We start from the raw sequence: 15,258 nt of genomic DNA on the forward strand, positions 1-15,258 counted from the left end.
TATTCGAATGTCACCCTTCAAAGCTTTGTATGGTAAAGATCCTCCATCAGTTTTGCGCTATGAAACCAATGTCACAGATCCTGTTTCAGTTCAAGAGCTGCTGCGTGAACGTGATGTTTTGTTGCAACAATTGAAATCGAATTTGTTTAAGGCTCAACAGTACATGAAATCCCAAGCTGATAAAAGACGTAGAGATTTGCATTTTGAGATTGGAGATTGGGTGCTTGTGAAATTGCAGCCATATAGACAGCATTCGGTGGTTTTGAGAAAAGTTCAAAAATTAAGTATGCGTTACTTTGGACCTTTTGAGGTGATTGCCAAGGTGGGAGAGGTAGCTTATAAACTTAAATTACCGGATTCAGCTCATATCCACCCGGTGTTCCATATTTCTTTACTTAAGAAATTTGTTGGAAGTCCTTCTCAACAGTATTTACCCTTGCCACTCACTACAACTGAGTTTGGTCCTTCAGTGCAACCTTTTTTGGTATTGGATTCTCGCATAATCATGCGTAATTCCAAATCAATTCCACAGGTGTTAATTCAATGGGATTCTTTGGGGTCTTCTGCTGCAACCTGGGAGGATGTTAAAGAAATTCGTGAGTCATTTCCTCAGTTCAACCTTGAGGACAAGGTCGCTTTCGATGGAGGGAGTATTGTAACGTGCTCGGGAAATGTTGAAGAGAGAGACAAGGAGGGAAAGGTTGTTACGCAAAGAAACCACGTGGCAAGTGATCCGCAAGATGAGGGCCTTAGGAAAAGCATGAGGCAACGGAGAGAGAATGTTTTATGGAAGGACTTTGTGCAGTGATGGGACGTGTGTGTGGTATGATTTTCTCCATTCTCTCTGATGCTCTCTATTCATTCTCTGGCTATTTCTTAACTTTCTTCTCATCATTTTGATCAGGTTCTGCATGGCCGTGGCTGCTGACGAACATTCTGTTATTCAATAACTGTTGTCTCATTTCTTTGAATCGTAGTTGTTGAGATTAGTTTGTTGTTTCATTCCGAATATATTCATTTCAATTCCAGATTACTCAGTTGCTGTCTTATAGAACATTATACTATAAAAATACTGTTTCACATATCATTCATCTAGACTTGGATTTTGGATGAAATAGGTGATCCATAATCTCACTGAAAATTCTCATGAAGGTTAATTGTAATTACCCGTCATGATCATTATACCGAATGAAATCACTACCACTAGCAATAGAAATCAGTGTACTAAGACATACATGATTAAAGGAAGAAATGCACCATATGTGTGTACACTAATCTCAAATAATCCTATATCCTAATGTTGATCAAGAATAACTATATAAGTTACACATAGTAGCACCATGATCAACAAAAGATCACACCCTTACTAACAACAACTCCTCAAGCCTAATCCTGATATACTCTCATATAACATATAATCATCGCAATCCAAACCACAATGGAAATAGAAGGATAAACTAAATTCAAAAATATGTAAGTATATAAAACAATTTCATAATATACAACATCACACCATAACCATACATGAAAGTTACAACACTCTAAGCAAACATGTATCTTCTCCAAATCATGTCACACAAGACATCAATAATGCATATGAACACACACCTCGACACCCATCATATGTAAACACATCAACCAATGTGTCGTTATGTATTCACCTACGAAGATTTCCTAACAACACGAACAATCTAGGTGATTTCCATCCTATTGAATCAACCCAATCGTTTTCACGTCCAAAATGTTGGCTTGATCATAGGAAAATGGGATACCAATCCCTCCTCTAGTTTCTCAGGTCTCATAACTTACTTTAGGAAAGTCCAATTCCACGATTAGGAGTGATACAGTTGGGTATAGACGTACCATAACCTTGGCATGCATTACCAAGTCACATGTGGAGTTAGCCCATTGGCCTTCCTTAAGGAACCACACAACATTTCCAAGTATCTGATTAAGGGTTGTAGTCTCGACCTCTTACCTTACTCAACCACTAACTAAGGACCTAGAGAAGACTCATCACATCTTAAAAACTCACTCCAAGAGATACATCTACTCAAGGAGGGTTTTTCAATAATGGTCTGCCCAAGCACCACTTCAAGATATCATATGTGGGATCTTTTGTTTTCAAAATAATTTTCTCTCCTTAAGTCTTAAGTTACTCAACATGCTTTAATGTCATACCACATTCTCAACATCCACATCTCATCATACATCATCTATTTGCATCACATTCGATCAATACATATAGAGATCAATAACAACATCATCCATATAAGGCATATCTATGCTCACCAAAATCATACATCATACATATGTACAACCATCATCATAGAAAAATCTACATATGTCATATCCAATCAACATATCTAAAACCATCATCATACACCATACAACATGCAATAAAACTTCAAACATATATTCATGTTCATCATAAAACATATATCAATATACAACTTATCAAAATCAACTATCTTACAATGACAACCTCCACATAGAACACTACAAAGAGAGTTATAATACTTTTATCAAGTTTATCCTTATCTCATATGAAAGATAAGAAGATTATATACAATTCTTATTAAGACCTCAAGTTTAAATTCCATCATCTACTATATTGAAAATTATAAAAATCACAATAGTTTGTCTAAATGCTAATAAGTTAACCTTTGTTCACTAAAAAGGTTATAATTGGAGTTCTAAACTTTCTTTTTAGGTGATTCCAAAGTCATTAGAAAGCTAACATCCAAAGATACAAGTTTCATAAAGACCTCAATAGATAATTGTTAAATAAAAAATATTATCTTTAAAACAACAAACGGCCCCTTAAGTTTTAATGTTGACAAACAAAAGAATTTTCTTCAAGCAAACTTTAGCATTCTTGGAAAATATAACATATTAGACAAAATGTGAAAATAATACATATCATCTATAAGATGAAAGAAAGCAGATGAAGCATATAGTCTATCTGACTTACATGAATAAGACTGACATTGCATTTGCTTTAATGTCTTACTCCTCAACAAATCAAACAAAAATGAACTTTGAAAGTCTCAAAGAACATTAATGAGGAAAAAGACAAAATCTCCGTGAGAAGCCAAAATCACAATCCTAGATATCACGAAAAAGAGATTGAAAAGGACTACTTTGCACCAGCCCCAACTTCTCTGCACTAACACTCTTTATTGCACTTAAAAGTAGAAAGAAATGATGATAAGTAATTACCTGAATCAGATAAGAGGTACATGTATCCTGATAAGCATGTAATGTTCATATTAAATGCATCAATAATACTATCTATGATCAACTAGGAAGACAAACGAAACGACTGGTAAAGAAATTTGAACGCTTAAATTTGGACTTTGTTGCAATGATCATCTTCTTAGAAGCTACTATATAAAGATCAAGCCTTCAAGAAGCGAGTAGAGAAGAACACATATTGTATATACATACACGAAGAAAAAGCGCTATTGAATAATAGATTATCATTTCTTGAGCAGTTCATTCTTAAAAAGTCATTGAAATATCAAGTTGAAGCATTACACAAAAGATCACATATGTAAATTCTATATCTAGATCTTTGTAGTCCTTTTTATGTTGTATTTTGATAGCATCATGTCTATAAGAGACGAAGCTATACTTGTAACTTTTATTAAACTTATTTGTAAGGATTGAGCCTAGAGAGGCTTGTGCAAAAGAATACTTAGTGGTTAAGCCTAAAGAGGTTTGTGTTAAAGAATACTTGGGTTTAAGCCCGAAAAGGCTTGTTGAAAGAATACTTAGATTTTAGCCAGAAGTGGCTTGTAAAGAATACTTGTTGTTTAGCCATAAGTGACTTGTAAAGAATACTTGTATCTTAGATAAGATAGTGGAACTCAATCTGGTTGGATTGAGAACTCGATGTAGTCTTTGGGTTGAAGATGAACCAGTATAAAATTACTTGTGCCATTTCGCCTGCTTCATTACTTCGTCTGATTACTCTCCAGTACTTCATTTGTTTGTATTTTTCACTACCTTACTACAAAAAGTACGAGTTTTTGATATATATTATTCAACCCCCTTCTAGTGTGTATCTTTTTCTCCAACAATAATTCTACTCATACAAGGACTCCCGAGAAAATCACGGCCGTGACAATTTTGTTACACCTATGAGAGACTTTGTTCTACTATTACACATTTTTTGAATTCAGGCTACAAGGATCACGAGCATGAACTTTTAGGCACACCCATGACCGACTCTATTCTAACCGTGTCAATCATGGTTATAACCACCAAGTCACGTCCATGAAGGCTCCCAGACATGGGGTTATGAACATAAACTCCGCAAGAACATCTCCAATGAATTCCAAACCACCCCAAACTCATCTTTAAGCCCCAAAATCAAATCAAAATCATCAAACCCACATGCATCCCAAAAGACTCTAAGCAACCTATACAACATGAAAACTAGTTTCGATACAACATGCATGCACTCAACACCAAGAGTCACCTTGGGTTTTGTGTTCACCTTCCCCAGAAACCCCAACTTCACAACATGGAATTCATGAAAATTCAAAACTCAGCCACATAATTACATCTTTGATGATGTTGCAACCACATGCAACACAAAATGTAACAACAATTCGAGTTCTAGCTTCCATTACCTTGATTTCGAACTAAATCGAGAAAGGAGAAGAGAAGAAAGAGAAGGAAGAAAACAACTTCGAGTTCTAAACAACGAAAGCTTCGCACCAACCCACAAATTTTGAACTCTAGGTATAAGAAGTAGAATCAGCCCTCTTCAGCCCCAAGACTAAGACACCCTAGGAACTAAGAGAAGAAAAGCAAGCTTTTAGTCACTAAGAGTCTCAATTTTCAATCAGAACACACTTTCCTCACCCAATTAAGAAAACAAAACTTTTAACATAGTGTTACATTAATGGTTAGCTCTGGAGATGGAATAGACGATTCATAATCTCACTGAAAATTCTCATACAAGTGAGTAATTTGTGTTTTGTTATAATCTAAAGTTTTTGTTTAAAAAATAACTAAAATGGTATTTAAGCTTCAATTTTATCTCATTTTTTAAATGATTTTATTATATTATGTATTATTTCAATATTTATTTATTTTAATTATTTGTTTTCCCTTCATTAATTGTAATGTACGTCAAAATATTAGAGATGTTTCATTATTTATCCTTACAGTTGGTCAGTTTAACATTTTTAGAGGTCCAATTAACTTCCAAGTTCCAATATAGTGTAATATATATATTGGTACGTTGATGCTGGGAAACATTGGTGCGCGATAATTTATCAAACGATCATGATAATACAGGGGAGCTAAATGTGTATTTTAAAATGAACACTGAATAAAGGTGAAAAATAAAAATAAAAGAAACAATAAAACTGAATAGTAATGTGGAAATTACCATTTACGAGACTTATTATACAATAAAATAATGGTAACAGTTGTATTTTCAAACGATACCTATTGTTAGAGGTATTTCCTTTTAATCATTTTTTTCTTCCTTCTCTTTCTTTCAAATATTACACTAGTGTTGTTGTTGTTGTTTTTTTTTTTTTTTTGTAAGGAACTAGTGTAAAAGTTCTATTTTGGGAGTTCTTTATTTTCCTGATTATAATTTTATGTCTATACCTATTCAAGAAATAGTTTACTTTCGTCTTCACAAAATTTGCCTTAAAATTTCTGAATGTGAATGTGAAACCTAGATAGCTCAAAAGGAGGAGAGTACTCATGGTTATTGTAATTAATAATTGTATAGAACTCAACTTTATTACTACAGAGGCCTTTAAATCTATTAAAAATAATTTTACTTATCATTATGAGCAAAAAGAAACTACAAACCAACTTCTATTGTATAATTCAATAACATTATAAATTAAAGTTGTATTTTTTATATTATATTTATCATTAGATGTATCTCTTTTATAGTTTTTTTTTACTAAATCTTTTTTAAAGTTATTTTTAATTTTTTCTTCTATTTCTTTAAAAAAAATTAATATTTTATAAAAAATTATTTATTTATTTATAGTTAATTTTTTCAACCATTTTTTTATTTACAATTATCAAATATGAAATTTTATTTGAAAATTTTGAATATAAATTTATTCGAATTAACGTTGATATTAAGAAACTTATTTATTAGTGTCAAGTTCTTTTAAAAGATAGTTTGCGCGTATCAAAATTAATTAAATGCTTGATTTTCCAAATTTGTCTCTATACCTATTTAAGAAATAGTTAATGAACTTTGATTTTAACAAAATTGCTTTAGAAATTTTAATTGCAGCTCTTAATTGAAATAAATTTTTATGTGTTGATAAAAAATTAAGTCATTTATATAAAATTAGCTTGTTATGAATAATAATTGGTAATTTAATTAGTTGATACTTATATTCAATATATATTATTAATATTTATATTTTTTTATGTATTATTTTTTATGTAATTATTCAGCTCATATGTATCATTAATAATTAATTTGTGATTGTAATTTTATGGTTACTTATATTATTAATTTCTTTGTCCTAATTTTTCTCTTTATTTTATGATAGTATCAAACATGTCAAATATTGTAAAATCATGAATTTGTTTCTATTGACATTACAAGAAAGAATTCTTTATCTTTGTATATTAGATGCTAAAATACATTTAAATACAATGAGTCTTAGAGACAATTAAAGAAGGAAACAAAAAATTCAATCAGGATAAGATTAATTAAAGCTATGATTTTCTTCTTCATCACCTTCATGAAGGGTTAAAAATTGAATATATATATCACCATAAAAGACCCACTTGTTCTTTGGAACAACTTAAAAAAAAAAAAGATATGATCACCAAAAGTTGTAATTCTCCTAAAAGCTCGTTACGATTAGATGCATTTATGTTTATAAAATTTCAAATTTTTAAGTGAATATAATTTTGTAATATTTAGAATTACTTGTAAATTGAAATTGTATGAAGAAAAAATATTGATGAAGATATGTTAGGAAAAAAAAATCTCCACTTTTCATGCATCTAATGTGCTCTTATAGCAACAATATCGTGAAAAAGGATTTAAGAAATATTCTGAATTGATCTCTTGTCTCCTAGTAGATGAGCAAAATAATGAGATTTTATTGAAAAATCATGAGACTTGCTCGACTAGTTCCATCCCATTCATAGAAGTGAATGCAACAACATATGATGGACAAACTAGTAGTCGTACTCGGGGTCATGGCCAAAGCTGTGGAAGTAGTCATGGTCATGGCCATCATCGTGGAGATAGTCATGGTCATGGTTATAAGGGAAAGAATAATTTTTCACATTAGAAGTGAACAAATAATGAAAAAACTAAAAAGAAAATGGGTGAACATGGTAACAAACACAAGGAAAACATATGCTATCGTTGTGGTGGCAAAGGTCATTGGTCGTGTACTTGTCATACACCAAAGTATCTTGTTAAACTTTATCAAGAATCACTTAAAAACAAGAAAAAGATATAAATACATTTTTCTTATGGAGACGGTGATTCAAATTATGGTCATATGGATGCTACTCACTTAGAAATTGTTGATTTCTTTGTTGATCCAAATGGAAAAATTGATTTCTTTATTGGTGATGGAGTGTCCAAAAATATTTTTTCTCTCTCTTATTTTTTGTTATTGGAATTTACATGTAGTTAAATAATGAATATTTCTTATGTTTTGATTTTGTTACACTATGGGTTTTTATCCTGAATTAATATATATATTTCTCATTAGATTGTTATCAATGAAAATATTCTTATATTTCTCATTTATATTATATATATACATATCTATTAATTTTTATGAAGAATGTGTAACGTAGAAAAAAAAATGTGGCTGATTTAGTAGCCCAGAACGGGCCGTTCCAAGCTATTAAATTGAACTGAAAATTGTAGTGGAGAACGGGCCGTTCTGGTTGGAGAACGGGTCGTTCTGGAGGGGAGTACGGGCCGTTCTAGAGCGGAGTACGGGCCATTCTGGATGGAGAACGGGCCGTTCGGGATGAGTTCCAGAACGGGCCGTTCTGATTTCAGAACGGGCCGTTCTGGCCACTCCGGAATGTCTATAAATAAGGGTTGTGGGCTATGAGGAGAATGTGAGTTTTAGAGAGAAGTTTTAGAGAGAAGGTCTCTGGACTAGGAAGCTTGCTTTGGGAGGATTGAAGTTCCGGGTTGAGCTTCGGAAGGGAATTCTACTTCTTCTCAGTTATTGGCTATTTTGAGCTAATCTTAAGGTGAGGGAAGCTAGAATGTTTGTTGTTTAGGTTGCATGTAAGTTTAGAGACTCAATAGGTGCATGAATGTTGAGAATCCATAGATGGATTGAAGAAAATCTCATTTTAGGGTTTTGAGAAAAAGGAGGATTTTGATGATTTTGATGCATAGGTTGGATGCATGTGAGATTTAAGTTTATTTTAAGTCGTATGGAGCCTATGCATTGTGTTTTGTGTTTGCATGTGGCTGAATTTGTTAGTTTGGATGAGAGTTTTGAACTCTTTGACTGGGATTTAGGCCGGGCGCAGGTTGAGCGCGCCAGGCGTGGAAGAGCTTAGGGCTCTCAAATTGGATGTTGGGTCAGGCGTGATTTGGTTGCGTCAGGCGTGGAGACTCTTAGGAGTCTCTGTCTCAAGGGCACCAACCGTGAGTTGGAAGCGCCAGGTGTGGATGAGTTTCAGGACTCTCAGGTTAGGATTAGGCTAGGCGAGCTCAGGCTGCGCCAGGCGTGAACATGTTTATGAATAAATTGATGCTTATGCATGTTTAAAGTTGAAGTTTTAGATCATGTATGTATGATATATGATGTATGGTGAGGGCTGATTCATATGTATGCTTTGTGATGATACTTATGAATGTTTGAATATGATATGACATGTGTATATGTTCATATGGTTATGTTTATTGATCATAATGGTGGTAGACCATGTATGATGTATGATGCATTATTGCATGTGATGCTTTATGGCATGAGTATGTTTATTGATCATGATGGTGGGTAGACCATGTATGATGCATTATTGCATGTGATGTCTTATGACATGTGTATGATTGTTGATCATGATGGTGGGCAGACCATGTATGATGTATGATGCATGATTGCATGTGATGCTTATGGCATGAGTCTAGCCTAGGACTTGAGGAGAAGAAAAATATTTTCAAACTGGAAGAGCTCACATAGAGTCTCTTGAGAGTGGTGCTTGGATAGGCCACTGATATGAGAGTGGTGCTCAGGGAGGCCACTGGATTTGGGAGAGTGGTGCTCAGATAGGCCACTAGGTTGGGTGAGTCTCCTCTAAGTTCTTAGCTAGTGTTGGAGCGGGGTATGAGGTCGAGGGTTATTCCCTTAACCAAGTACTCGGGAAGGTGCGTGGATCCTTGCGGATAGTCGGTGGGCGAATTCCACAATTGACTTGGTTATGCATGCCAAGGTCGTGGTAAGCTCGTACCCAGCTGTGCTATACCTGACGGTGGATCTGGACTTCCAATTGTGTAAGTGACATCATCCGAGTGTAGACCACTAAAATTGTCCGGGTCGGAAATAAGACTCGAAGACTCTCGAAGATCAAAGGAAAGTCACCCGGAAGGACTCCTGGAAGACCCTGGAAGACCCTAGGATGACAATCTGTAGGTTTAGAGGTCTTAGAGTAGCAAAAAATAAGAAAGTGGAGGGAATGAAGCCCAATACGGCCTCCCAGAAGTTCAATACGGCCGTATTGAAGTTTCTGAACTTCAATACGGCTGCACTGAACTTCAATACGGCCGTATTGAGGTTTTTGAACTCAATACGGCTGCACTGAACTTCAATACGGCCGTATTGAGGTTTTTGAACTTCAATACGGCCGTATTGAATTCAATACGGCCGTATTGTAGTTCAAAACTTCAATACGGACCGTATTGACCCTCATAAACCGTATTGAGCCTCATCCCTATAAATATGACGTCAATGGGACGTCATTTCACACTTTTTGACTGAGTTTTAACCCTCTTCTTGAGTATTCTGGGCTTTTTTGAGCAGTGCTCTGCCTAGAAATCACTCGGAGAGTTGATCCGACGAAGTTTTTGAGTTCTGAGCATTTTGCTTTAGTCTCAAACTAAGTCGAAGGGAAATCCATCGGATTTCCAAGTCAAAAATTATTTTTTAGGAGAGAGCGAGCAGTCTTGTAGAGGGAGGGAACGCCAAAACGCTTCCCAATTTCTGTCAAGATATATAAGAAAGCACGCTTCAAAGGTTTATCTCTTTAAAGTCTCTTCTTTAACCGCTTTCTGTGTGTACATAATTAAACTGTCATCATGTGGATAGTTAATTTATAATTGCTTAGAATAAATAGGGGTAATTTAGTAATTTCGCATTATTATTTTTAAATAATCTGTCATAGGGAACCCGAAAGGGGCGCTGTGGGGTGCTAACACCTTCCCCACGCGTAACCGACTCCCTTACCCGACTCTGGTTGTAATGGCCGAAGTCGATTTTTGAATCGATTGCCTTAAACTTCTTTTTCCAATGTTTTGAGTAAAACATTGGTGGCGACTCCATGAACCCTTCCTTTTTATGAAAACCACTAATCCATGGAGGGTCCCGCTTGGGATTAACATGGATTGGTGAGCCTTTTAATAAAATTGCTCGTTTGACGAGGTCTCAGTTTGAGAATAAGTCATTCTAGCAATCCATATTTTTAAACAAACAAAAGAGTCCAACCATCCCTCGCGAGTGCCGAAAGCCCGTTTCGGGCAGGTGGCGACAGATGGCGACTCCACTGGGGAAGCCTCGAGAGTCAGTCCCATTTAGTGACAGATTATTTTTTAACAAATAATAGTTAAAATTACTTCATTACCCCTCGCTTGTATGATAACATGTTTATCTATTTGGCTTCAATAACTGTTGTATGTTTAAATTCTCGCAATTGTTTGAAATATAAATTGCACACAAACCTTTGCACACAACAGTTCCCTCTATACCCGGGGGCATGAGTGGTAAGCCATAGGGAGTGGATGTTAGTACGGCCGGTCGTCGAATGGGTCTATAGGTGCCCGTAGACCGTTGTCGGAAAAGCATCACTCAAGGTGATAACCATGAACTCGAGTCCGACAGTGCGTTGGAGCTTTCCATCGACTTACGACGAGAGGAATTGGGTCCCTATAATGGGGGCACCTTGGGGGCCTCAGACCGGTGAGAACAGTTAGAACTACCTTGAATATGCACTTTTCTGCAGGATACCCCTACCTCGTGATTCGCTCGTGACTGTTCGTGGATGAGTGAATTGTGTGTGCATTTTTATGTGACATTGTTTGAGCATACATTGCATTTCTTTAAACATACAACATTCCTATTCTTTTAAAATAAGAATAAATAGAAATAAGAATCTTCCATTACATGGTGTTAACATCTACCATCATCACATTCATGTAGGTAGTTTCCCTTTTCACCCAAAAAAAATACAAAAAAACAAAATACCCAAAAAAAGGAAAAAAGGGTTATTTATCCAAACCAAGCAATATCATGCATCATCTTAGGGACATCCTAAAAACATGATAATGCTTAGTTGAATAAACACAATGCATGCATATTCATCGCCATCATCTCATATCATGCATTCTTATCAAAGATCATGGAGGGATCTAGGTTTGCATTTCATACATCCCTCCTAGTAATTCATTAATAAACATAAATAAAAAGAAAGAAATAATCGATGCGTATGTTCAAGATGGATCGCACGCCATTTATTATTAAGTGTAAGCCAACAACCGCGCCAAGCGAGCGCACATCAACTCCGTTGTTGGCAATCAAGACGAATAAAGGGGAAGGTCCAACACCATTAAGGATCACTGCTCCAAGACCTTTCCCCTACGAATCAAATAAGGCTGTGCCGTGGATATACGACATCCATTCTTCTGCCTACAGCGATATCTCTAACATCGCTGGACTTGTGGGCATGACTAGGAGTGGCAGGATCTACACTCCCGAAGATCTTCACGACAAAGCTCCCAAGAATAAAGGGAAAGAAAAAGAAGAGAAAACCGAGGAAAAAGAATCCGAGGAGGAGACAGACGAGCTGATAAAATATATCCGACAGAGCGAGTACTCCATCATGGATCAACTTCATAAGACGCCAGCAAAGATTACTCTGTTGTCGTTGATCCTATGCTCCGAACCGCATCGACAAGCTCTGTTGAAAGTCTTGAACGAGGCATACGTGTCGCACAGTATCTCCCAAGACAAATTTGAGGGGATTGTTAGTCACATCACGGCTAATGATCACCTCTCTTTCACCGATGAAGAGATCCCCGCCGAGGGACCAAATCACAACAAGCCCTTGCACATCTCTGTAAAGTGCAAGGAGTATCACATCGCTAAAGTCTTGGTAGATAATGGATCTTCCTTGAATGTGATGCCAAAAAGAACGCTCAAGCAATTGGCAATCAAGGGAGTCCAAATGCGCCCGAGCAACATGATCGTCCGAGCTTTCGACGGATCTAAAAGAGAAGTAGTGGGAGAAATCAATCTTCCAATCCAAATTGGACCCACTATCTTCAACGTCGAATTTCAAGTGATGGACATTACTCCGGCATACAGCTGTCTCCTCGGCCGACCTTGGATTCATGATGCGAAAGCTGTTCCTTCTACGCTCCACCAGAAAGTCAAGTTCATAGTGGGTGACAAACTGGTGACTGTTCAAGCTGAAGATGACATACTCATCAGCAAGCCATCCAACATACCTTATGTGGATGCAACAGAGGAAGCTTTAGAAACCGCCTTCCAAGCATTGGAGATCGCCAATGTTGAAACGTTTCCCCGATAAATGAAGAAGGTAGCCCATGTGCTCACCAAGAACGGATACTTGCCAGGACAAGGATTAGGCAAGGACTCCCAAGGAATCCCGGAGCTACCCATCATCAAGGATAATCCGGGGAAACAAGGGTTAAGATACAACCCTGTTAAAGATCAAAGAACGAAGAGGAATCAAGATCCTTCTCGACGTTCTTTAAGCCAGATCTTCAGGAAGGCCGGTTCACAAGCATCAAGGCCGATCGTCGTCATCAAGTGCTCTCTTCCTTCCGATAGGGATGTGTAAACCTGATGACTATTAGAGATTACTCCTCGGGGACAGCCCGACCCCCGAGCCTCGATAGGGCACATGTTTCCACTATGATTATAATAAAATCATTCTTTCTTATTGCTTCTTTTCTTGCTTACAATAAAATTCTAGACCGCATTATTTAACCCTGTTTGAATAAACATAAATGAGGTTAAAATCGTCTTAATAAAAATAAACCCGCATCATTTTTATGTGGAAGTGTGTGTGACAACTTGGAGCACCTTTCCTTGGCCTCAATAAGTGCCGTCATGGATAAAAAGAAATCCATTCAGGACAAAAATCCTAAAAAACAAAAAGCTCGGCAGGAAACCCAAAAAGGGAACTGCGCAAAAATAAGAGCAAAAGACCCGCTAGGAATCCCACAAAAGGGTGACCTAGGCAAAAATTAGGGTTACAAAAAATGAACAAAAAACAAAAGCCCGCTAAAATTCCACAAATGGGTGTTTTAGGCAAAAGTTAGGGCAATCGAAAAACAGAATAAATCCATGATGGTACCACCAACTGAATTCAACGAAGGGGCTCAAGAAAAGCTATCCAAGTTATCTAATCACAAATGTTAATAACCAAGACGTGCTTAACTTCATAAGTGTTTAATCAAACAAGCCTAAACACTTAAGCCTACCATTGGCCAAGCCATTCTTACAAAATCCATTTTTCAAAAAATAAATAATCCCTTCTAAAACACAAACTTTTGAAAATATATCCTTTCCTCCTTTTCTCTCTTGTCCCAGCGATTTTTTAATAATCTAGTGGAAACATGGAGATATAGTGGTCAATAGGAGGGTTGACACATCTTCTAAAGGAAGGGAAAGTTCATTGGGTTGATGACACAAAAAACAAATATGCATCATTCCTCGGTCATAAAAGTCGGCAGCGCACAGTTCGTCTGGAGGAATGGCAAAATCCAAGCAAAAAACGCATCGGTTAATTCTTTTGAAAAATGAATCAAATAGAACTAGGTGCATCATACTGCATACATGCATACAGATGATAGGTGTACTAGAAGATCACTTATTCTCTGTTTATTTAAAAAAAAAAAAAAAAAAAAAAATTTAATACGCCTGTATTGAATTCAATACGGCCGTATTAAGACGACCGTTGAAGCAACCTTTCAGCTTCAATACAGGTGTATTAAATCCAATACGCCCGTATTGACCTCCAATACGCCCGTATTGAATTCAATACGGGCCATATTGGTTGCCAAAATTGCCCAATAACGGCTACACCAATACGGCCGTATTGAATCAATACGGGCCGTATTGGCGAAAATTTGTCTATAAATAAGCGTTTTCCTTCTCATTTTTTGCATTCCAATCTTCATTCCTCTGCATCCTGTTTGTGAGTGAACCCCAAGAAGAAACCTCAGAAATGGCAGAATCATCTAGAAAGAGGCAGAGGGCCCCAGCTCGACGTGAGATGACGGACAGACATCAGGAGCGGCTGCAGCTCATAGAGTCATTCACCTTCGAGCCGTCGAGGGCGCTCGACTTCGACATCCTCCATACAGTGGGCTTGGAGGATGAAGTCCGAGGCTACTTCGACAGTATAGGATGGGGATTCCTCCTTGATCCCCCTTCTCACCTGTACTTGACGGCGACGAAGGAGTTTCTGGCCACTGTCGGCGTTACTGAGTCGACAAACAGTTTTGGGGAGGCCGTCTGCTCAGTTGACTTCTGGATAAACCAGGGGTACCGCTCACTGACGTTGGACGAGTTCAACGTCCAGGCAGGATTTTTCAGCAGGACCGATCAGCTCGTATATTGAGATGCTATATGCGAGTGGCCTGATCAGTGGACCCCGGTCGACATGTGGAGAGCGATCACGGGCCACGAAGACTATCATGCCGGGGTGAAGGGCACCCGGCTCCCGACCGCTCTTCGGATCTGTCACAAGATCCTCACCAGCACCATCCATGGCAGGTGGAGGAGCCCCGAGTCGGTGACACGGCCGGATTTATTAGCATTATACTGCATGGTCACCAGTCGGAGGGCCAACCCCGGATACTTCTTCCTCGAGCACGTTAAGAACTTGGGGGCACGAGAGGGAGGATCTAGGCAGGGATACATCCTGGTTGCCCCACTCCTCTCACGGCTTGCGGAGACTTGGGGATGCCCAGACGGCGTAGAGCCAGGGCCATTGGCACCGAAGCCAATTAATGCCTCC

General features: G+C 37.3%; 1 long non-coding RNA gene across 1 annotated transcript; it reads left to right on the plus strand.

Moving 5' to 3' along the window:
* Positions 1-300: 300 nt before the first annotated feature.
* On the plus strand, positions 301-1,084 carry LOC145958217 (uncharacterized). The gene is made up of 2 exons (XR_014433864.1): positions 301-823; positions 905-1,084. It is a non-coding gene; the product is annotated as an uncharacterized LOC145958217 (long non-coding RNA).
* Positions 1,085-15,258: the final 14,174 nt, after the last annotated feature.

This window comes from Cajanus cajan, chromosome 5 (assembly GCF_000230855.2).
Source record: "Cajanus cajan strain Asha chromosome 5, NIPB_CcT2T_4, whole genome shotgun sequence".
NCBI classification, from domain to species: domain Eukaryota; kingdom Viridiplantae; phylum Streptophyta; class Magnoliopsida; order Fabales; family Fabaceae; genus Cajanus; species Cajanus cajan.